We start from the raw sequence: 26,494 nt of genomic DNA, 5'->3' as shown, positions 1-26,494 counted from the left end.
TTAGTTATATATAGTCTTGGTTTGGTGAGTTCCTCAACTTCCACCTGTGACAATTCTGTGCTGTGTATGTGTACTGGCTCATGGTGTCCTGAGTGGCTGGCATGCCTTGAAAGGTAGTGTTACTTAAGGTTTGGTATTAGACTTTCTCTGAAGCTGAGGTATAATAGCTAGGCTGTGCTCTTGGCCTCTGCTAGGAGGTAGCACTTGTGGGAGAAAACCAACTTCAATAGTAGCTGTGGGGTTTCTCCTTGATGCGTGTTGTTCCAAGGTAGTGCCCAGTCATCATAGGCAGAGGGTGGGGCTCTAGGGATATCCCAAGTTTTCTGTTTTGAGCTCTTGAAGGTAGTGTGGGGCAGAGGGAAGGAACTCCAGCACACCTCAAAAGTGCATTCTTGACTACCCCAGTGGGGATTAGGTGGGAGTCCTAGGCCATTGGGGAAATGCTGTTATGTGGGGCTGGCATAGAACTTACAGGGGAACTGAGAGGTTACTATGGTGATGAGTCCCGTCTGGCTTCCCATCTTGGCCTCAACCAGTTTGCCTTCCTGAATATCAAAGTGCAGCTGGCCTCAGTGCCTTTGGTGTTCTCACACAGTTTGCCCCAGTCAGGAACTATCTCTAGCCTCAGAGTTTGCCCTTTGGGCCTGTCCCTTCCAGTCCAGCTGGAAAGCAGCAGCTCTGCCTGCAAAAGGCTGAGTATCTGGGAAATGGTGGTTCATGCAGTTCAAGGCTTTTTTTCCCCATGCCCCACTCCATGTGGGCTTCTGCAGAGCAAAGCTGTGGGTGAGGCAGTTTCCCATGAGGGACTGGAATCCCACAAGGCTCAGAGGGCCTTTCAAGTCCATGGTAGGAGCACAGAACCCCTGAATTTCCCTCACTCATTTTCCCACTGTATCCAGAGGCTGTCAGTTTACTGGTGGTGCAGACAAGAGTCTCGCTAATTAGATCCCAGGTCAGTTGACTTTTCTCTTCTTTGCGTTAGGTGGTTATTATCACTTTGAAAAGTTATGGGCATGCTGCTGGTCCTGTTTCTCTTTGGGTGCTGAGGAAACTGAAACTATCTTGGTTTACTCCATATGATAAACTCATGTTGGCCATCTTCTTGACCTCAATCTAATCTTATAACAATTTGAGCATACTTTTGTTACTATACATTTTACATCACATTATAATATGTTGCACGTGTTCTCCTTGAGAGATCAAATCCTATAAAAATTAATATATTTATCACTGTATCTCCAAAACCAAATAGTGTCTGCCTACCTCATTTTAAGTGCTCAAAAATGTGTATTTTTTTGAACCACCATCTATGTGTACTTACTGTATTTAAAATTGTTAATTTATCTTTGTAGCTCTATCAATTTTTGCTTCATATATTTTCAGGCAATCAGGTGAATTATGCATAAGTTTGAAGTTCTTAGATCTTATAAGTTAATCAAAACTTTACCATTGTATAGTTACTCCATCTGTAACAGTACTATTTGTCTTAAAGTCTACCACCACCCTCACTTTTCTTTTGGTAAATATATGCCTGAGAAACAAAACTTCATTTAAAAAAAAATCTAATTCTTTACCTGGCAAGTTTAAACTACTTACATTATTGTGCCACAAAGTATATGAACTTGTGACTTTTACCCTATTTTTGCTGTTTTGATTTGAAATATTTCAGTTATTTCTTTTTTGATTGTAATTTATTTTCTTATCTCTTTTTTCCCTCAATTAGCATGAAAACTCTATATTCTATTTCTATTATTTTAAAGCTACTCTTGAAATTTTGCCATACACATTTAACAAAATCTAAATAGTGTGACCTTTTCTACAAATGACACAAACGCTTTAGAACGCTCACCCTCCAAATAATATGCCATTGTTGTCCTTTATTTTAGTGTGGTCCATTTACAGAGTCCTTTAAATACAAAGAGATTTACTGTGATTTTTAAAATATAGTAAGAACCCCGTGAAACTGGGAGAAGCATTACCTAATTATAAAAATGTGGAAACTGAGGCACAGGGAAGTTAACTGTCCTTGGCCTTAGTCACATGGTCATTAAGTAACAGAACCAAGACTTGAGCCCAGACTTAGTGACTTCAAAGGCTGTGCTCTTATTATTCTAAACTGTCCAAGGAATGAACAGTAGGTAGTAGGTGATCTTTGGCACACGTTCATGGGTTTCACATTTCTTTTTAGATTGACTAATACAGAAATAATCCACTGGCATTTAAAAATAAATCCTTTTTATTTGAACATATGAGGATTTTTTCCTTCTGTTTTTAGGAAAGTACTTTGAACAAGTGGATTCATAATATTTTTGATGTTTAATATTGGATGGAAAAAGTGGGTATTAGCATTTTTTTCTGCCACAGCAAAAAGAGCAAAGATATTTTAAAGATTGCACGCTACTTCAGTCTATTTGAAATTTCTGGGGAAATGTTTTGGAATACTTTAATATTTTTCATTTAAACACTTCATTATACTTTCCAATAATGTTTATATTAAAATAACTCAAATTATATTTAATTGCTAATAAAGTTGTTGAAGAAACTCTAATTATATTAAATAGTTTTAATTATTTTTGGTTTCGTGTTTTTCATTTGATTTTGAGAAAGTTGTTGCAGAAGCAATTTAACAATAATAGGTTGATACAAGATGTGTATAATGACCTCTTGGTATTCTTTTCTGAAGATTTTTGAGGTAGTTTCTGGTACAGGAAGTTAACAGTAAACTGTGTGCCGGGAAATACTAGCACACACTTGCTTTTCTTGAAGCTATTTAAGAGAAGGTGCTTGTTGTTTACTTGACTTTTGAAAATATTATGCATAGAATAAACAATTCTTGAGGGATGCTATATGAAGATATTCACTAATATTCTATAAAAAGTTTGAATGCTTGGAGTTTGATTCTATTTCTTCTTAAGCCTAGAGTTTAAAAGTAATTTAAGAAGTAGATAAAAGTCTCTACAGAGACCTTCTAGTTTATGGGCTTACCAATAACATTTTGAAAAATTCTATTCCTATTAAGCACTGTAGATTTTCATTAGATTTTAATAGTCCCTTTTCTTTCTCTTTGACACTTTGTAAATAATAGATCTGTACAATTGGAATGTAACACTCTACTGTGGTTTAATATGAATTGTTTTTCCTAGCACAGGCAAATAGCACTTAAAACAATGCTTTGTGGAATATTAGCATGGAGAGCAGCCTTGTTCAGTCATCCAGAGAAATTATTTTGAAGTGACATTAACTTTCAAGTAAAATTCTGTTGGGGAGCCTTATAATGGCTCATTTTTTTTTCTTTTTTGGGTAAGAAGAATTCCAAGCTATAATTTTTGACATTCTTTAGGTATATTCATGCTTTTAGATTGCATCACATAAGTCAGAATAACTTGGTATTTTAAATCTTAAAGTTTAATACTAACAGTTTTAAATAATGATGTTCCTGAATACCATGTTGGACATTTGCATTACTTTTATCATTATATTCCTTGGCAAAGTCTCTTAAAGAGACTTTCATAATGCCATAATTTTCTATTCCATTTTAATCTCTTGCATCTGTGAATTTCATATTTGATTGCACTTTTAATTTAGTTTAAAATTGTATTCAAAAACTTTTATTATGAGAGAAATTTGTTCATAGGTAATTTTTTCAAAAGTAATTTTGAGTTGTTAGATTAAATGAGCCAAAACAGATTATTGGGAAAAGTTTTTTATACACCTTCTCTCCCACCCCCACACCTTTTGCATAGGACTCCAGAAAGTCAAAACATCATGGGATATTGCCCATATCCTTAGGAATTGATGACTCTCCTTTTCTAGATCTTCTATCAACATCTAAGTGGGTGATGCACTCATTTAGTGTTACTTTATAACTGGTAGATCTTACTAATATTCATTTACACTACACAGAGCAACAGTGATTTTTTTTTTTAAATTTCATGTGATTCTGGGGGAATCTGAATGGTTCTTCTGCCACATGTGGTGTTGCCTGCCTGGGGATTCTCAAGTGGATTTGTTTGTTTGGCAGGTGGCCTAGCCTGCAAGGCCCAACAAGACGTCTGTCACGTCTGGTGCTTCAGTGTTGACTATTGGTCGAAGTGACTCAGTCATCCTCCACGTGATCTCTCTGTTAGTAGTATCTATTGAGGGCTAAGTTACAAGAAGGCACAGCATTATTTTTTCCACATTCTATTGGCCAAAGCGAGTCACCCAGTTTCAAGGTGATGGAGAGGATCTTACCTAATGCAATTCTAGTGTCTTCTAGAAGACACATCCCTCATCTGGTCTATACTTGCAATTTTGGAAGGGGGCATTGGTTTTTTAGATATGTCAGCAGAAGCACAAGCCACAAAATTAAAAAAAAAAGATAAATTGAACTTCTCCAAAATTAAAGACATTTTTGCTCTAAAGAATACTATCAAGAGACTGAAAAGATGACCTACAGAATTGAAGAAAATATTTGCAAATAATGTATCTGATAGGAGACTTTCTAATATGTAGAGAAATTTTTGCAACTTAACAAAAAGACAAACAACTCAATTAAAAAGTGGGCAAAAGGCTTTGGCAGACGTTTCTATAAAAAGTTATACAAATGGCCATTGAGCACATGGAAAGATGCTCAGCCTCATTAGTCATTAGGGAAATGCAAATTAAAAGCACAATAAGATACCACTTCACAACACATAATGAGTGTTGGCAAGGATGTAGAGAAATTGGAACCCTCCAGCATTGCTGGTATGAATGCAAAATGCTACAGCTACTGTGAAAAACAGTTTGTCAGTTTTAAAAAATGTTAAACTAGAATTACCATATAACCCAGCAATTTTACTCCTAGGTATATACAACTCAAAGAATTGAAAACAGGTATTAAACCAAAAAATTGTACACAGATGTTCATAGCAGTACGCTTTACAATTGCCAGAAGGTGGAAACAGGCCAAATGTCCATCAATGGGTGAATGGATAAACAAAATGGGTATATTTATGCATTGGAATATTATTCAGCTATAAAAAAGAATAAAGTGCTAACACATACTACAACATGCTGAACCTTGGAGACATTGTGTCAAGTGAAAGAAGCCAGACACAAAAGGCCACATATAGCACAGTCCATTTACATGAAATATCCAGGACAGGCAAAATAGAGACAGAAAGCAGCTTAGCAGTTACCAAGTACTGATGGAGAGGGGGAAATGGGGTGTGACTGCTTAATTGGTATGAAGTTTCCTTTCAGAGTGAAGGAAACGTTCTGGAACAAGATAGTGGTAATAACTGTTCAACATTGTGATTACTAAATTATAGTCAGTTGTACATTTGAAATGATGAACTTTATGTTACATGTATTTTAGCACAGTAAAATAAAGTAGTTGCACAATTGGAGTGCTTGCTTTTGTGATTCAAATTTGAGAACATTCTCAGTGGGATGATAAGAAAAGTGGAGAAGAATTGAGTCACCCCAGTTGTCCCAGCCAATCACCTAGCCCCAAATATATGAGAGTGCTGGGACCAGCAGAGCCACCTCCCTGACCCCTAGGTGTCTAAAAATGTGTCAGCAATGCTGGCTTATCATTTTGTGCTTCTGGGGTTTTGTAATTTGTTTTATAGCATTATTGTGACAATATGGCTGATACAGTATCTAATACCAATTCTCATGAAAAGATATCAGGACTTCTTAAAAAAATGAATAACATGAAGATGAGTACAGAAGGTAGGAGGTAAACTTCGAACATCCCATGGTGAGAGATCGTTCAAAAAATAATGAGTTTGTCTTAAAACAACACAAAGTTCAGGGGCTGAGTAGTGGAAATGACTGTACATCAACATGAGCATCTTTAATGTCATTTAGCTGCACACCTGAAAATGATTAAAATGACACATTTTATGTTATGTGTATTTTACCACAATTTTTAAAACGGGAACACAGGAAGAGATTCCCACTGGTCAAAGTTATTTTAATATGAGCATTAAATTTGAGCTTCAAAAAGAATAAAAATTGTAGTCTGTTAAAACACATCAAAATGTAAAAATTTTGAGTCCATAATGATATTAGACATAAAAAAAGAAGCAAAAGTGATTGGTGGTTACCAGAGGCTGTAAAGGTGGGGAGTGGGGGGGGGGAGTGAAGGGAGGTTGATAAATGGGTACAAATATACAGTCAGATGGAAGAAATAAGACCTAGTGTTTGATAGATCAGTAGAGTGACTATAGTTAATGATAATCTATTGTACATTTAAAATAGCTAAAAGAGAATAAGTTGAATGTTCTTAGCTTAAAGAAGATAAATATTTAACGTAGATTATATCCCAATTACCCTAACATGAGCTTTATAACACATTATATGAATGTATCAAAATATCACTTGTACCCAAAATATATAAATTTGTTATGCATCCATAAAAAACTAAAGTGAGAAAACATTCATTTATCACCAACCAAGGTGACTATTAAACCAGCATAAGGATTCAGTCTTAAAGGATCACAATAACTCAAGGTTCTGCACTAGATCTTTATTTAGTCAAGTCAGCTGTAAATGTCATTTTGAGGGACAATGGAGGAATTTTGGGGGAAAAAGATAACCTCAGGGTAGAGATTGTTGATTGTCTTCCAATAGTCTGGTTTTTTTCTTCATTTAGAAATAGAACTTCCTGAGTTTTAGCTGCAGTCAGATCACCCAACTAAATTCCAGTCTTCTTACAGCCTGGGATGAACATGTCATTAGTCCTGGCCAATGGGAAGTAAGGGAAAGTGATGTCTGCACTCTGGGTTAAGGCTCTGATGATTACAAAAGAGATTTCTGTCTTGTTTGTACAACATGTTTTGGAATTTCTTTGAACCCTTGGTTTAGCTTGTTTCCTAAGAATTGTTTGATATTCAGGCTATTGAAGCATATCATACATATATGCCCAGATGCAATAAGAATAAGATATTTAAGAAATAATAGAAAGTCGAAGTAACATAGTAAAAGAGAGCTAAAGGGAAATCACGTTTTTACTAAAAACATTAAAGACCTAAAAGGCTAAAGGAACTATGTGTTAAAATATTTTTCATAGGAGTCGAAATAAATAATTTGTTATGAGGATGTTTTTAGTTGTTTAAATGTCTATATCAACAATGTCTATAAGAAAATTATATCTTTAATATATGTTCTATAAAACATATAGCATTTCTTATGATTAATTTGGATATTAGAAAGTGAAGGCTTAGTTATATAAATGTTCTACAGAATGCATCAATTGTATAACTTTCTAATGAAGTGTTTAATACGGCATAACACAAGCTAAGGTAACCACAAGGCTATTATATCTTTTAGAGCAGTGTTTCAAACTGGGTTGGATAGATGGCAGAACGGAAGAGGGGCTCTACAAATGTTTGATTTCAATTTGGTTTAAATCTTTTTAAAAACAGTGTTTTAAACTTCTATTAAGAACATAACTGTTGTAAAATATTTCATTGATATTCAGGCTATTGAAGCATATCATACATATATATGCCCAGATGCAATAAGAATAAGGTAATTAAGAAATAAGAAAATTAAGGTAATTAAGAAAATTACGAAGGTTCAGGATTATGCAACTGCTATTTTTGAGATTAATTCCATGTGTGCTTTAGGATTGTCTTAGTGCGTGCAGCTAAAACAAAACACAAAGACACACTGAATTCTGCGGCTGGTATGGCTACAGTTGGTAACTATAACCTATTAAAAATTTTCATGGGTTCATCTGGGCACTTAATTTTCTATAAATGTGTGTTAAACTACATTTATATAACTAAAATAATATTTTATATATTACAGTTGCATACAGAATTTTATTTGACAAGAGGGTTTTATTGCTAAAAATATATTTGAAATCTACTTAGATTTTCCCCATAGAATAGCAATTGTCTTCACTGAACTTTGGATGGAGTCAACAGACAGATAATTTTTTATTGAGATGGAAAACCAGTGTCTGACAGGCAGGTGCTCAGCTGTTGACTGAAACTAGATCAATATGCTTTATACACCAGGATCATGGATAGTGAAGAGGCCGGTCAGAGCCTAATTTGTATTTGAGGGTCAGTTGAGGACTACCCATCTTTGCTTGCATTTGGGCACGTGGGTCAGGACAAAACTTTTCTTGGATTAGCTCTGAATCTGTTTAAGAGCCAAACAAGTGTCTGTTGGTTGGCTGTACACCTTCTTTTGATAAGTGTCTATTCATATCTTTTCCCACTTTTTAATGGGGCTGTTTGGTTTTTTTCCTTTTGGTGCATTTGAGCCCATCAAAGCTGGACTGGATTAAAAAAATGTGGTACATATACACAGTGGAATATTATGCAGCCATAGAGAAGGACAAACATATGGACTTCACAGCAACTTGGATGGATTTAGAGTCTATCATACTAGTGATCTATCACAGAAACAAAGAACAAAGTACCGTATGTTCTCACTCATAAGTAGACCTTGAACAGTTATCATAATACTATAAGAAGAGGATTGGCAGTAGTGGGAAACTGCCAGAGGAAATAGGGTGGGATTGGCAGTTGAGGGAAACTGCTAGGGGAGAAAGGGGCACACTTCATAAACAAGGGTACCTGCCTAATGAACATTTGTATACCTAACCCTGAATTGCACCGCATGTCTTTAAAATGAAAAAAAAAAAAAAAAAAAAAAAAAAAGTAAGAGCTAAACACAGTGTTGGTTGAATACTGAGAGTATTGTACCTTAAAGATGGAAGAATATCCTAGTTGAATTTTCAGATCATAGATGGTTAAACGTTCATGTTTATCACTATAAAACCTTAACACTGATGAATAAATATCATTTTTTGAGATGGTATTGGATCTTGATAAACTTTCCTCTAGAAGCATATCTCTGTAGATCCTCTGTTTTACCATTATCTGGGAGACTGTTAAGAAGTGCAGAATGTCAGGCATTACACCAGACCTATTGAATTTGAATCTGCATTTTTAAAAGATGTGCAGGTGATTCATAAGCATATTGCCTTTTGGGAACCATTGCATTAGATGTTAGTAACAAAGGGAACTTTGAAGGATTTCTTTTTTTTAAAGCAGGATTTATTGAGAGGACAGAAAGGCTCTCACAGTGAGAGGGGACCTGAGCGGGTTGCCTGAGGGAATTGAATTAATTGAATTCATTAGAATTCATTGTAAATTAATTAAATTCATTGAATTAGTTGAATAGAGATTTTAAAAATATTGCCCTCCCCCCACCAGATGACCAATTCACAGTCTTGGTTTTATCATCAATATTTCAATGTTTTCCTCTCAATATCGGCCTAATGGTATGAATTTTTATGTACTCAGGGACACAATCTGTTATTGAATTTGGCTATTGGAGGTATCAGAATTTCAGACGGGCTTAGTATACCTGACTCTGAATTGTGTGTTATATTGGAACACCAAAAATTGAATGATCAGGCAAGATTCTCACCTGTTGGATTAACTATGACAGCACAACTTTTATGGTGTTCAGATTGTCAGTTATTTTGAACTATTAATTACTTACATCTTATGTCATTGAAACAAAGTTTTCAAAATACTTTAACGTGCATTATCTTATTTAGACTTTACTATAACTCTATGTGGTGGCTTTTACTATCCCTATTACAGAAATAAAGAACCTGTCCAAGGATGATTGATTATGCTGATCACAGAGAATAAACAGTAGAACACCTTGGCTTGAATCCAGGTTACCTGACTTCTAATTTAGTACTTTCTTCATCACACGATTTTTCTTCCCTTATTGTGGATGTTTATTTCAGAATTTCCTTAAGTACCATGCCATCCAATATATAGGAGTCAATTTCATATAACTTAAAGAAATTGATTTTTAAATATAAACGGTATCTGTATTCTTCCCTAACTCTAACCAAGAAGAAAGCTTTACTAAGTTTAAAGATGTCTCTTCTCAATTTAATAATAATTTACCCTTCGATTTAATAATCCTAGAATCTTAAAATAAAGCAGAATTTGCAACCCTTTATGATTTTTTAAAAGTGAATTTCTACTTGAAGGATAATGAGGTAGCACTCATTTCAGATTTATTATCATTTTAAACAAGAAGCTTTGTCCTAGTTACAGAGAAATTCATGAAAATAGATAATAAATAATGACTATTTGTAGCACTTGAAGGGCTTTATTAATAAGTTATGCCAAGTCATTTAATGTGTTTTCCTCAGAGTTATTATTCACCAACACTTTATGAATTTCTATTTTTATATTGCTTTTGAAATGTGGTAGAAGTCATATTCTTTTGTTTCTCTGTCGAGTTTGTTTGAGGTAAACTCAGTGTAGGTATCATTTCCATGCAAGATTTGCACTTTGGAATTTATATTTATCATGAAATAATTGTCTCTATGGTTTCAAAACTGCCTCTTTGTTTTCCAGTTTTGTTCCTTTTTTTATTACAAACAATCATATATTATTTAGTGTCTGGCTAATTATTTATCATAAATTTATTGTGGTCCTTCAACTCTGATATTTGTGTGCAGTTCAAGAAAATATACAGACTATTTTCTAAGAGTCAAATATTACTTTCCTTCCCTTGGAATGTGAATTCACGTGAATAGTTTTGATTAGTTCTAAAATAAGTAGCCTCCAAATTTAGACTGTTCCAGTTAAGACTTTGCATCCTCTCTCCATTTGCCTGCAGGATATCTCTGGTGAAATGTTCTACTCCTAACTGAGTTTTTGTCACTTGTAAATAGAGTTCAAGGCTGGGCTCGGTGGCTCAGCCTATAATCTCAGCACAATAAATAAAAAATTCTCCAGGCATGGTAGCGCGTGCCTGTATATCCAGCCACTTGGAAGGCTGAGGTGGAAGAATCGCTCGAATCCCTCAGGTTGACGCTGGGGTGGCTATGAACGTGCCACGGCACTCCTGCCTGGGCAACAAAGTGAGACTCCAACTCAGAAAAGAAAAGAAAAAAGAAAATAGGGTTCAGTTTCCTTCCTTACCAAGTAGGCACCTCGTTTTTTTCTGTCCAGCATCATCGTATTTACAGATCTCAGAGCTTCAACTTTGATATGATTATGGGCCTTTGTATCCTGTTTCAGTTAGTGACCAACTTTGGTATTATATTCTAAATTGTGTCTATCTTCTAGCACCACAAATTTGTATGTTGAAGTCCTAACTCTTTGTATCTCAGAATATGACTGTATTTGGATTTAATGTCTCGAAAGAAATAATTAGGTCATTAGGGTGGGCCCTAATCCAACATGACTGATGTCTCCTGGTAAGAAGAGGAAATCAGGACACAGGCACACACAGAGTGAAGACCATTCAAAGACACAGGAGAAGATGGACATCTATAAGCCAGGGAGAAAAGTGCTCAGAAGAAAGTAACCCAGCTGACATCTTGATCTTAAACTTCTAGCCTCCAGAACTGGAGGAAATACACTTCTGCTGTTTAAGCCACTCAGGCTGTGGTACTGTTATGGCAGCTACGGCAGACCAGTTCTCTCCACAGTTCTCTGCAAAACCTCTTGAATATTAGCCAGAGTAAAATTTGGTTCTTTATTATCACTTTATTTATATATAGTCTCTTATACAGCATTACAGTTTACATACTTTGGCCTAATTTGGGGAGGTATGAATTATTTTGAAAAGAAATTCTATTTGTCCTGTAGTTCTCAACTTAGACGTTAACTCCTTGAGGAAGCATGCCCATGTACTCATTCTTTGGGTCCCTTTCCACTTAGTGATTGTCCCAATCACAGCACTTTATTGCAGTAATTACAATTGTACATTTTATTGCTTTTTTCTCCTGCCTACTAGATTATAAATACCTAAAGCCAGGGACTTATTCTTGAACATTGTTATATTTGTATGACCTAGCATAGTCCCTGGCATAAAGAATGCCCTCAGTAAATATTTATGAATAAATTACTTTGTATAAGTATCAATCAAGGTACTGTGTTTTGCTGCAGTAACAAACAATCCCCAAATATCAACATCTTAAAACAATACCATTTTCTTTCTTGCTTATGATACATATTCACTATGATTCTGCTGGAGGCTCTGCTCCATGTCATTTTCATTCCTGGATCCAGGTTCTGAGAGTAGCCCACCATTTACGATATTGTCTGTCACTGTGGCAGAGAGAAAAGGAGAGCAGGATGAATTCTGTAGGGGACCATAAATCTTCAGCACAGATATAACTGTTAGTCATATTTCACTGATCAGAGCAAGTCACATGGCCACACATGATATCAATGGAGGGAAGGAATTGCCATTTTATCATGTGCCAGAAGGAGGAAAAAACCAAAAAAAACCCCAGATCTTTTTGAATAGCATTCGTGACTACCAAAAACTTATACATGATGCAGTTTCATTTATGATTTGTTCTTTCCACTTTCATGATTTTCTACTTAGTGGAGTTGAATTTTGCTAAAATATTAACTTTGAAAGTATTTTTTGCCATATTCAACCTGGATCTTATGACCCACAAGAAACTGTTCCAGTTTTTCTTCTATATTTAAAACTTATCATCTTACAGAGCTATATCATCTAGTTTTTATAGATTATGATCTTACTATAGTTACATGTTTTGTGCACTGTGGCCATGGGATAGACTGTAGTAATAGGTCTGGGTCTCAGTTTTTTTTAATCTGTAAAATGCTATGATAACTTAAGTTCCTTCTAGTTCTATATTTTACATATATCATACATTTGTTAGTGTCTGTGGTATTCATGGATTTAATCTCTCTCTTTTTTTGGTTAGTATGTAAGTGCATGGCTGTGAGTTTATTACTAGGTAACTACTTAATTCTTTAATGTAAAGTGTTTACAAGAGAGTCTTCTGTTTTTGATCTCAAATATGTATTGGTTTTTCTGTCACAACACAGTTTCTCCTAATGCAAGTGACTTTAATATTGCTGAGCAGAGCAACATGAAAATATCCGGGCCTTTCTAAGCAAGCCAGGATAAAAGAATTTACAGTGAATTATTCACCATGATCAAATGAGATTTATGCCTGGTTAAATGGGATGGTTCAAATAGAATGATTTAATATATGCAAATAAATAACTAATATAACACATTAACAGAATGAAGGATAAAAATAGTATGATCATCTCAATAATACAGAAAAATTATTTGGAAACATTCAACATTCTTTAAAAAATTTTTTATTTTAAAGATGTGGGGTACAATTCAGGGTTAGGTATACAAATGCTCATTATGCAGGTACCCTTGTTGATGAGGTGTGCCCCCCTCCCTCCCAGCAGATTCTCACTACTGCCAATCCTCCCACCCCTGGTAGTTTCCCACGACTGCCAATCCTTTTCTTATATATTACAACAATTGTTCAAGGTCCACTTATGAGCGAGAACATGTGTTACCCAGTTCTTTGTTTCTGTGATAGATCACTCAGTGTTATAGACTCTAAATCCATCCAAGTTGCTGTGAAGTTCATAATTTTATCCTTTATGGCTGTGTAATATTCCATTGTATATATGTACAACATTTTAAAAATTCAGTCCTTTTTTGATGGGCAGTACCGTTGATCTCAGGTAAATATACATATGCAGGTATCTTTTTCATAGAGTGATTTGAGTTCCTCTGGGTTATTCCCACTATGGGGATTGCGGGGTCTAATGGAAGGTCAATTTTTAAATCTTTTAGGAATCACCAAACTGTTTTCCACAGAGGTTGTATTGGTTTACATTTCCACCAACAGTGTAGAAGTGTTCCCTTTCCCCCACATCCTCTCTAACATCTGTTGTTTTTTGAGTTATTGATGATGGCCAACCTGACTGGAGTTAGGTGGTATCTCACTGTGGTATTAACTTGCATTTCTCTGATGACTAGTGAGGATGAGCATTTTTCTCATGTATGTGTTGGCTGCTCATATGTCTTCTTTTGAGAAGTGTCTATTCATATTGTTTGCCCACTTTGTAATGGAGCTGCTTGTTTTTTCTTTTCAGCACGTTTGAGATCTTTGTAGAACCCAGATTTTAGGCCTTTGTCAGATACACAGTTGGCAAATATTTTTTTCCTAGTCTGTGGGCTCTCTCCCTGCTCTGTTGATTGTTTCTTTTGCTTTGCAGAAGCTTGTCAGTTTGATGAGGTCCCACTTGTCTATTTTATCTCTTATGGCATGGGCACTTGGGGTTTTGATCAGGAATTGGTTGCCAGTTCCAATTTCCATAAGGGTGTCTCCTGCATTTTCTAAGGTTCTTATAATTTACCTATTCAGTAAATGGTGCTGGGAAAACTGGCTGACCACATGCAGAAGATTGAAACAAGACCCCTACCTATCCACCTCTAAATGGATAAAAGAGCTAAATGTAAAACCTCAGTCTTCTGCATGTGGTCAGCCAGTTTTCCCAGCACCATTTACTGAATAGGTTATCCTCTTCCCAGTAGTTGGTGGTGGAGGCTTTGTCGAAGATGAATTGGTTGAGAAATTGCAGTTTTGCTTCTGGAATCTCTATCCCATTCCATTGGTCTGTCTATATGCCTGTTCTTGTACCAATACCAGGCTGTTTTGACTATTGTAACTTTATAATAAAGTTTAAAGTCTGGGAGTATGGTGCCTCCTACTTTGTTTCTTTTGCTGAGGATTGTTTTGGTATTTGTGGTCCTTTATGTTTCCATATGAATTTCTGTATTGTCATTTCTAGTCTGAGAAGAATGATGCTGGTAATTTAATGGGTATTGCATGAAATCTGTAGATTGTCTTGGGTAGGATGGATGTCTTAAGAATGTTGATTCTTCTAATTCATGAGCATGGAATATTTTTTCATTTCTTTGTGTCATCTTTGATTTCTTTGAGCAGTGTTTTGTAGTTTTCGTCGTAAAGGTCTTCCATGTCTCTGGTGAGGAAGATGCCAAGGTATTCCATTTTTTTTGTGTGTGGCTATTGTGAATGGGATTGTGCTTTTTATTTGGGTTTCTGTTTATTGCTGGTGTATAGAAATGTCACTATCTTTTGCACATTTCTTTTATACATTGAGACTTTGCCAAGGTCCTTTATCAGTGCAAGGTGGTTTTTGACAGATTCTCTTGGGTTTTTGAGGTATAGCATCATGCCATCTGCAAAGAGTGATAATTTGACTTCTTTTCCTCTTTGGGTACCTCTTATATCCTTCTCATGTCTGATTGCTCTAGCTAGGACTTCCAATACTATGTTGAACAGGAGGGATGAGAGTAGACATTCTTGTCTTGTTATGGTTTTCAGGGAAATGGTTCCAGTTTGTGTTTATTTAGCAGTATGTTGGCTGTGGGTTTCTCATAGATGGTTCTTACTATTTTGAGTTTTGTTCTGTCTATGCCTAGATAAACATTCTTTTATGATAAAAATTCTGAACAAATTAGGCATAGAAGGAAGGCCTCAACACAATAAAGGGCACATATAAAAAGCCCATAACTAACATCATACCCAACAGTGAAAAGTTGAAAACTTTCCCTCAAAGATCAGGAACAAGATAAGGATGACCACTCTTATCAGTTCTATTCAATACAGTAATGTAAATTCTAGCCAGAGCAATTAGGCAAGGAAAAAAAAAAAGATATTCAAATAGGAAAGGAAGAAATGAAATTATCTGTTTATTGATGACATGATCTTATATGTAGAAAACCTAAAGACTCCCTACAAGAACTATTAGAACTGACAAAATAAATTTAGTGAGCTTGTAGGATACAAAATCACTGCACAAAAATCAGTAGTGTTTGTTTAGACTCATAATGAACTGAAAAGGAAGTTCTCAATAACATTAACAAATACCTAAAAGTAAATTTAACCAAGGAGGTGAAAGATCTGTATACTGAAAAATATAAAACATTAATGAAAGAAATTAAAGATTCCATAAATAAATGGAGAGTTATTCTGTGTTTATGAATTGGAAGAATTAATATTGTTAAAATGTCCATAATACTGAAAGTGATCTACAGAGTCAATGTAATCCCTATAAAAATTCCAATGCCATTTTTCACAAAAAATGAAAAAATAATCCTATGTGTATGTGGAGCTACAAAAGACTGAATAGCCAGAGCAATTTTCAGCAAAAAAGCAAAGCTAGATGCATTGCAATATGAGATTTTAAAATCTATTACAAAGCTATAGTAAGCAATACAGTATACCATTGGCATAACAGCAGACACATTGACCAATGGACCAGAATAGAGAGCCCAGAAATAAACTCAAGCATTTATAATCAATTGATTTTCAACAATGGTGCTAAGAGAACACCAAGAGAAAGGACAGTCTCTTCAATAAATGTTGGAAAAATTGGACATTCACATTCAGAAGAATGAAATGCATCCCATGCCATAGACAAAAAATAAACTCAAAATGTGTTAAAGATATAGACTTGAAACAAAATGGATTAAAACATAGACCTGAAACTATAAAATTACTAGGGGAAGGTATAGGGGTAAACTTCCACAACATAATCTGGGAAACGATTTCTTGGATATAAATTCAAAAGCACAGCCACAAAAACAAAAATAAATAACAACAACAAAAAATAAAGCATCAAACTAAAAATCTTCTGTATAGCAAAGGAAACAACTAATAGAGTAAAGAGGCAGTTCATAGAATGGAAGAAAATATTTGCAAACCATACATCTGATAAGAGACTGATATCCAAATTATATAAGGAACTCTGCTCAATAGAAAGAAAACCAACAACTTGTTTAAAAAGTGGGCAAAGAACCTGAATAAACATTTCTCAAAAGAAGACATACAAATGGTCAAGAAATATATGAAAAAATTTCAGTATTACTATTTATGAGAGAAACCCAGATTAAAACCACAAGGAGATATCACCTCACACCTGTTAGAGTGGTTATTATCAAAAAGATAAAATATCAAACCTGTAATCCCAGCTCTTTGGGAGGCCGAGGTAAGAGGATTGCCTGAGTCTGTGGGTCCAAGACCAGCCTGGGCAACATGGTGAGCCCTCATCTCTATAATAAATCAAAAATTAGCGGGGCGTGGTAGTGCCCACCTGTAGTTCTGGCTACTTAGAAGACTGAGGTGGAAGGATCAACTGAGCCCAGCAGGTTGACACTGGGGTGGCTGTGAGCATGCCACTGCACTCTAGCCTGAGCAATGGAGTGAGACTCCAACTCAAAAAAAAAAAAAAAGATAAAATAAGTATTGGAGAGGAAATAGAGAAAAGATAACTCTCCTATATTGCTGGTGGGAATGTAAATTAATATAACCATTACAGGAAACAGTATGACAGGTCTCCAACAAATTAAAAGTAGGATTACTATGTGATTTAGCAATCCCATTTGGAGATATCCAAAGGAACTGATATCAATATGTTGAATAAATATCTGCACTCCCATGTACATTGTAGCATTATTTATAACAGCTAAGGTATGAAAGCTACTTATGTGTCCAACAACAGATAAACGGGCAAAGTGTCTCTCTCTCTCACACACACACACACACGCGCACACACACACACACACACACACACACCCACACTCCCACACACACACCCACCATCGAATGTTATTCAGTCTTAAAATAGAAGGAAATCCTGTCATTGGCAAAAACATGAATGAAACTGGAGAATATTATGCTAAGTCAAACAAGCCAGGTACAGAAAAATCAATACCACAGGATCTTACTTACATGTAGAACCTTAAAAAGTCCAACTCAGAGAAGTAGAGAGAGAATGTTGATTACAAAAGGCTGAAGGAAGTAGGGAAGGAAAGGGATGATAATTAAAAGGTACAAAGTTTCAACTGGAAAGGTGGGATAAGATATAGTGATCTGTTGCATGGAATAGTGACTATAATGAATAACAATGTTTGTACATTTCAAAATTGCTTAAAGATTAGATTTTAAATCTTCTCATCACAAAAAATAGATAAGTATGTAAGGTGCTCAATGTAATCACTTCATAGTGAAAACATGTATTAAAACATCACATAAATGTATACAGTTATTATTTGTCAGCTAAAATAAAATATAACAAAAAAATTCCTCAGTGAAAAAAATCAACATATTTGATTATGCATATATTTAAATTTATGGGAAAAGCTAATCCAAAAATATTCAAACCAAATGACATTCTGACAAGAATATTTGCATTATATAAAGTAGACAAAGGAGGATTTATATAACTATTTTACAGAGAGACCCCATAGCATAATAACAAATATAATCTGTTAGAAAAATGGGTAAGACTATGAGCAGGCGGTTCACATGTGGTCCGGCACAGGCAGTCAATGATCTAAGGAAAGATACTAATTCATGCTAACAAGAGTGGGAGAATTGGGCATTCCTAGACACTGTTGGTAAAATGTAGAAGGATACAACCCCATGAGGGTAATGTCTTGGTATGTGTCTAAAAACTTGTACATGTTTACCTATTTCAACCCAGCCACCTAAGTTCTTGAGATCTATTCCCTAAAGAGAAATGCTTATTGCAGTACTGTTTGTAAAAGCAAAACAAAATAGAAGCAAGTTAAATATCTCTTGATCTATCTATAAAATGGAACAGAATGCATAGTTTAAAGGATAAAATAATAAAAATAATAGCTATGATGTATTGAGTGCTTACTATGTTCCAGACACAAGTGTCTTTTAAAAGCAGATTTATAAATAAAAACGAGGTAATATGTACATGATGTATTAATTGAAAAAGGAAGTTTTCAGGCCGATATGAAAATAAATATGAGTAAATAAATGCAAGTATAAATGTATTACAGTAAAGAGCCAAAGATTTATATTTCTATATATTCCTATCTGTAGATAAAGTCATAGCTGTATGAATACAGGAAAAGGTGAGTAGGTTACATTCCAAAGTATTCATAGTAGTTAAGTCTTGGGTTTGGATTAGATGGGAGGAGGCTTTTATTTCTTATGGAATTTTTATTATTATTATTTTTTAAACATATTTTTTATTATAAAATTGTGGGGTACAGTTAAGGGTTAGATATACAAATGTGCATCATTCAGACACCCTTGTTAATAAGGGGTGTCTCCCCGTCCCCACACAGATATTGGCTACCGTCAGTCCCACCTCCCTTCCCCTCCCTACCCCCCCATAGTTCCCCACCACTGTCAGTCCTTTTCTTATAGAATTATGATAGATGTTCAAGGTTCACTATATGAGTGAGAACGTGTGATACTCAGATCTTTATTTCTGTGAGAGGTCACTCAGTATTATAGACTCTAGTTCCATCCAGGTTGCTGCGAAATTCATGATTTTGTTCTTTTTTATGGCTGCATAGTATTCCATTGTGTATATGTATCACATTTTTAAAATCCAGTCCTCTTTGATGAGCAGCATGCTTGGTTACAGGGTTCTTGCTATTGTAAACAATGCTGCAATAAACATTCTTGTGCAGGTATCTTTTTTATAGAGTGATTTGAGTTCTTCAGGGTATATTCCCAGTAGGGGAATTGCGGGGTCATATGGGAGGTCGATATTTAGAGCTTTTAGGAATCGCCATACTGCTTTCCACAGAGGTTGTACTAGTTTATCCTCCCACCAACAGTGTGGTAGTGTTCCCTTTTTGCCACATCCTCTCCAGCATCTGTTATTTTTTGATTTATTGATGATTGCCATTCTGACTGGAGTTAGGTGGTATCTCAGTGTAGTTTTAATTTGCATCTCCTTGATGATTAGTGAGATGATTAGTGTGTCTGTTGGCCACTTGGATGTCTTCCTTTGAGAAGTGTCTGCTCATATCTTTTGCCCACTTTATAATGCAGTTGTTTGTTTTTTTCTTTTTAGCACATTTGAGTTCCTTGTAGATCCAAGATATTAGGCCTTTGTCAGACCTGGAGTTGGCAAATACTTTTTCCCAGTCTGTGGGCTGTCTCCCTGCTCTCTTGATGGTGTCTTTGACTTTGCAGAAGCTTGTCAGTTTAATGAGGTCCCACTTGTCTATCTTATCTCTTATGACCCGTGCATTTTGGGTATTGCTCAGGAATTGGATGCCAGTTCCAATTTCCAAAAGGGTGTGTCCTGCATTTTCTAAGGTTCTTATGGTTTGGGGTTTTACATTTAGGTCTCTGATCCATTTAGAGTTAATTTTTGTGTATGGGGATAGAGAGGGGTCTTGTTTGAGTCTTCTGCATGTGGTCAGCCAGTTTTCCCAGCACCATTTACTGAATAGGTTCTGCTCTCCCCAATGGTAGGTGGTGGAGGCTTTATCAAAGATGTGTTGGTTGAGAAATTGAGGTTTTGCTTCTGGAATCTCAATTCTATTCCATTGGTCTATATGCCTGTTTCTATACCAATACCAAGCTGTTTTGTTGATTGTAGCTTTATAGTAAAGTTTGAAGTCTGGTAATGTGATACCTCCGGCTTTTTTTTTGCTAAGGATTGTTCTGGCTATTCTTGGTCGTTTGTGTTTCCATACGAATTCCTGTATTGTTTTTCTAGGTGTGAGAAGAATGTTGCTGGTATTTTGATGGGTTTTGCTTTAAATCTGTAGATTGCCTTAGGTAAGATGAACATCTTCCCAATGTTGATTCTTTTAATCCATGAGCATGGGATATTTTTCCACTAGTTTGTGTCATCTTTGATTTCACTGAGCAGTGTTTTGTAGTTTTCATTGTAAAGGTCTTTCACGTCTCTGGTTAGGAAGATGCCAAGGTATTTCATTTTTTTTGTGGCTATTGTGAACGGAATTGTGCTTTTTATTTGGGTTTCTGTTTATTATTGGTGTAAAGAATTGTGATTGTCTTTGCACATTTATTTCATACCCTGAGACTTTGCCAAAGTCCTTTATCAGTGTAAAAAAAGTCCTTTATCAGGACTTTTTTGTATTTCTTCTCTGATTGCTCTACCTAGGACTTTCAATACTATATTGAACAGGAGGGTTGAGTGGGCATGCTTGTCTTGTTCCAGTTTTCAGGGAAAATGGTTCCAATTTTTGTCCATTTAGGAGTATGCTGGCTGTGGGTTTCTTGTAGATGGCTTTTACTATTTTGAGATATGTTCCACGTATGTCTAGATGTTCAAGGGTTTTTATCAAGAAGGGGTGCTGGATTTTATCAAAAGTTTTTCTGCATCTAAGGATATAATCATGTGGTTGTGGTTTTTGTTTTGACATCTGTTGATGTATTTCATTACATTTATGGTTTTATGAATGTTGAACCAGCCTTGCATCCCAGGGATGAAGCCTACTTGGTCATTTTTGAGATGTGTTGTTGAACCCAGTTTTCTAGGATCTTGTTAAGAATTTTAGCATCTATGTTCATCAAAGATATTGGCCTATAGTTCTCTTTCTTTGTTGGGTCTTTACCTGGCTTGAGTATCAATGTGATGTTAGCTTCATATAATGATTTGAGGAGAGTTCCATCTTTCTCAATTGCCTGGAACACCTTCAGTAGGATTGGTATCAGCTCCTCCTTAAATGTCTTGTAGAATTCTGCTGGAAAGCGATCTGGGCCAAGGTTTTTTTTTGTAGGTAGTTTTCTTATTACGTAGTCAATTTCCTTGATTGTTATTGGTCTATTTAGGGTCTCAATTTCTTCTTGTTTCAACCTAGGCAGGTTGTGTGATGTCAGAAAATCCTCCATTTCCTTAAGGTTTTCAAGTTTGTTTCCATACACAGGTACATAGTAATCTCTAATGATCTTGTATTTCTAAAGGGTCAGATGTGACTTCATCTTTTGTGTTTCTGATTGTGTTTATTTGGGCTTTTTCTTGGTCAATCTAGCTAGGGGACCATTGATCCTGTTTATCCTTCCGAAGAACCAGCTTTTTGTTTCATTGATTTTTTGTATTATCTTTTTGTCTTCTATGTCCTAGATTTGGGCTTTTATTTTGGTGATCTGTATTCTTCTGCTGAAATTAGGTTGTTGGTGGTTTTGCTTTTCCAGTTTCTTTAGGTGACTTGTTAGGCTGTTAATTTGTGATCCTTCCATTTGCTTCATGTGCGTTTGTAGAGATATGAATTTCCCCCTTACTACAGATTTCATGGCACCCCAGAGATTTTGGCAAGATGTTTCTTCATTTTCATTTGTTTCCAGATATCTTTTAATCTCTGTTTTGATTTCATCATTGACCCAGGAGTTGTTAAGCATCATGCTGTTTAGTGTCCATGTCTTTGTGGGTTTTGGGGGGACCTTGTTGGTGTTGATGTTTATTTTTATTCCACTGTGGTCCAAGAAGGTGCATGGCAAAATTTCGGTCCTCTTAAATTTGCTTATGTTTGATTTATGGCCAAATATGTGGTTGATCTTATAGTACATTCCATGTGGTGATGAGTAGAATGTATATTCTGTGGTTATTGGATGCAGTGTTCTGTAGGTATCAATTAAGTCCATTTGGTCAAGAGTCACATTGAGGTTCTGGATCTCGTTGCTGATTTTTTGTCCTGATGATCTGTCTAGGGTTGTGAGTGGGGTATTGAAGTCCCCAGTTATGATAGTGTTAGAATTGATATCTTTTTTTAGTATACATAGAAGCTGGTTTATGAAAGTTGACGCTCCTATGTTGGGTGCATATATGTTTAAGATGGATATTTCTTGTTGATGGATTGAACCTTTTATCATTATGTAGTGGCCTTCTGTATCTTTTTAAATTTTTAATAGCTTAAAGGGTATTTTGTCTGAAATTAAGATCACAACTCCTCTTTTCTTTTGTGTTCCGTTTGCCTGAAAGTTTGTTTCCTATCCTCTTACTTTGAGTCTGTGAGTGTCCTTTCTAGTGAGGTGAGTCTCTTTAAGGCAATAAATTATTGCCTGGTGATATTTTATCCATTTTGCCATTCTATGTCTTTTCAGTGGTGCATTTAGTTTATTTACATTCAAGCTAATTATTGAAATGTGAGAGTTTATCCCTATCATAATGTTCTTACAGAGTTGTTGTTGTTCCTGTTTGTGTGTTGTCTTTCTTTTGGTTTTGGAGTTGGTTCATGTGTGTTTTTAATCTTTTGCCTGTACTCTTGTGAAGAGCGTTGTTGTTCTTTTTTCCTTTTCTTCTGTGTTCAATACTTTCTTAAGTGTTTCTTGTACAGGTGGTCTCGTGGCACCATAGGTTCTTAGGGATTGGATATCTGGGAAAGATTTCAATTCTTCCTCACTGATGAAGCTTAGCTTGGCTGGGTAGATTATTCTTGGTTGAAATTATTTATCTTTTAGAACTTTGAAGATAGGGCTCCAAGCTCTCCTAGCCTGGAGGGTTTCTGTAGATAAATCTGCTGCTATTCTAATTGGTCTTCCCTGGTAGGTAGTCTGACCTTTTTCCTCTTGCTGCCTTTAGGATTTTTCCTTTTATAGCTACTTTGTTTAGGTGAATTATTATGTGTCTGGGAGTTGGTCTTCTCATTTGCATCATTGACGAGATGAGGGAAGTTTTCTTGAATGATTTCATGAAATATTTGTTCCAGTGTGACATCTGACTCTGTCTCTGCTGCAGGAAGGCCAATTACTCTTAGGTTCCATCTCTTGAAGTGATCGTTCATCTCTTGAAGGTTTTGTTCTGTCTTTTTGAGCTTCTTTTCTATGCTTTTGACAGTTTGGGTTAATTCTGTGTTTTGGTCTTTGAACTCTGAGATTCTTTCTTCTGCTTGGCTAATTCTGCTTTACATGCTTATTAGTTTGTTATTTATCTCCATCACAGTATTCTTTATTGCTGTTATTTCTGTCATCAGCTCCTTCCTATTTTCCTCTTGTCTCTCCTCAGTTTTTTAAAATTCTCTCTATTAACGTCTTGATGTCTGGGTTTGTTGCATGTGACCAGTCATTCTGGGGCTCTTCATTGTTTGTGTTCCGAAGTCTGTTTTCTCAGTGTCTGACCTCCCAGGGGTCTGTGTGAGCCCTATATTCTTCTTTTGGTTTTTCTTCATTTGTGCAGATTTTTCCTCCCTACTTTACCCTTCCCTCCACATCACCATCTTCTTTAATTCTGTTATTCAGGGGTGGAGAGGTTGCTTTTACTTCTGTTTGCTCAATCTCCTATTCTTCCTAATGTATTTCCTCTTGCTTTGTTCAGTTCTGGTGTCGGATTGTAGGCTGAGGGAAGTCCTTTTTGCAGTTTTGAGATTTAATTAAGGGGGGAACTGTGATTCAAAATCTCTTTGCAAATCCCAGTATCCACCAACAGGTGTATGGATAGTGTGAAACCCACTTCCCACTGCCTTGGAGTCTATCTATGCAGTGGCATTGTCGGTTTACTCCCTGAAAGCAAAATTTGGTTAACAGAGGGAAGAGAATGGAGCAGGCAGTGAGGGAAAGAGGGGGGTGGAGAGAGAGAAGAGTGAGAGGGAAAACAGATAAGTGTACCAACTGGCAAGTGAAGAGAGACATAAATACTGAAACAAATATAAAGAAAAATAATAACCACAACTGAAAACTAACCAACAGCCATAAAAAAACTAAAACATACAATGATGCTAATGTACACGCTGACTAACCTCCTTTTTGGTGTGCTATTCCTCTATACAAAATAGGGTTTACAGAGAAATAAGAAAAAAGGAAAAAAGAAGAAAAAAAGGGAAAAGGGATACATTAAAGTCAGTAGACTAACAGAACCAACCAAGCACACTCTGAGACTTTTCCTTTAAGTCCAATGTCCTTTCAGCTCTGATTTCTAGCTGTCTTTGCAGGCTGGTAGAATTGTTCACAGTTAGGGTCAGTTGCCCCTGGCCTGCTGCGAAGAACAGTTCAGATATGGGTTCCCTGCCCAGTCTATTACTGAGATCTGGCCTCGTAGATTTATCAAGCGGGAAGACCATGTCATTCCCGTTTTGATGTTGTTACCTTGGATCTTCAGCAGGTGGTGCTATCTCACGGCTGCGGCTGCTGAAGCCTGCTGTCCAGAGGGAAATGAGCCTGCATCTACGACTGGTGGTGGCCACCTCCCTGTACACTGGGGGAGCTCCACAGGCCTGGCTCCAGGCGAAGGGCGTGGCATGGCGGTGGCAGTGGCAGCAGCAGCTGGGCAGCAGCGATCTCAGAAGATCCTGCTTGCGGGTGCTTCATGGTCCGAAGTCGTGGGTCGCCTACGGCCTAGGCGGGCAATGACTGCAGCAGTGGTATCCATGGCTGCCACAGCGGCCCAGACCGCAGTGATTTTGAGCAGTGGAGGCGATGGCGGCTGAGCTCCCTGTGAAGAGCAGGCTGCCGAAGATGGGAGCTGCAGCCCGTGGTAGAGAGCTAGGGTCTTTATGAATGTTCTCTTCTGTGGAGGGTCTCACAGAGCATGCTGCCCCCTCGCCATCTTGCCGGAAGTCCTCTTATGGAATTATTAAGACATGGAATTGTGGGTAATTTTTTACTTTCTTTGTACTTTTCAAACTAAAAAGTTAAATTAAAACATGTTGGTCATGGTGTAGGGATAGTAGTGATCTGCTCCACCCCAGTAAACACAACTCGATCTGTGAATGTAGTTGTTGGTGGAGAAGCTTGGGAGAAGTTGACAGCGAGAACGAGATGTTCTAATTGGGGAGCCTTAATTCTACCAGAAATGTACTACTAAGAATACATTTAAAAAACAGACAATAATTGTTCCCCTTGTCGAGATTAGCAGCCACTAGGGGAAGGGAAATCTCAATAGTTTCAACTGGGAATGTGAAGGATGGACAGTTCCATTTTGAGAAGCAGCTTGTAGATGGAGTAGCCGTTTGGATTATTGTAGTGTCACACAAGGGGGTAAAGCTTTCAGAACTACTCTTGCCTATTTGTCTTTGGTTCTGTTTGCTGTTTTGTTATGAAAGTAATTAAAAAACTCTGAGTTGAATGCCTGAGTTTGACTAGCAGGTTTCTTTTGGAGGGGACAAACCTTTATTATCAGTATTTCTACTGCTCCTTATGCAACTTGGTTTTATTGAGCCCAGCATCTCCTTCTTGTTTCTCTCCTTTTCATTGTTCTTTCAGAGCCACAGAGAAGAGGAGACAGAGCATTCAGGGGAAAGAAAAGGGCCAAGACTATTTTTGAATCACTCACTGCACCGTTGGAAAAGTATTTCAGCAGAAAGACTGGTTCCTTTTAGGATCCCTGTGCCCACGACTCCTCTCCCATTTTTACACAGGCACCCCCCCAACTCTCCATATTTCAAGAAGACTGTCCTCCAACTTTAGACTTCTAATGGATTCACAACAAGCCGTCAATATGGTGTCTGTTCAGCTGTTTTCTTATTGCAAATATAAAAACTACAGTTCTGAACTGAAACCACAAGTAAGTGATATGATCTTAAGTAATTAAATTACTAAAGGGATGCAGGTAAACTAAATGGAGATTAGGAATAAGGAAAGCAAGACAGAAATGTAAAAGATATAATCTTGGAAAGGATATGTGAGCAATATAATTGAACCAATAGCATTAGCAAAAGAATCCCACCTATTTTCTTTTTTTTTTTTTTTTTGAGTTGAAGTCTCACTCTGTCGCCCGAACTGGAGTGCAGTGGCCACTCCCGGCCACCGCAGCCTTGACCTGCTGGGCTCCGGCGATCCTTCCGCCTCAGCCCTCCAAGTAGCTGGAACTACAGGCGCGCGCTACCACGCCTGGTTGATTTTTGATTTATTGTAGAGATGAGGTCTCGCCAAGTTGCCCAGGCCGGTCTCAAACCCACGGGC

The sequence above is a fragment of the Carlito syrichta genome, unplaced genomic scaffold, assembly GCF_000164805.1.
Source record: "Carlito syrichta isolate Samal-C Ts95f unplaced genomic scaffold, Tarsius_syrichta-2.0.1 Scaffold306891, whole genome shotgun sequence".
NCBI lineage: Eukaryota > Metazoa > Chordata > Mammalia > Primates > Tarsiidae > Carlito > Carlito syrichta.
Note: the sequence above shows the minus strand (reverse complement) of the source record.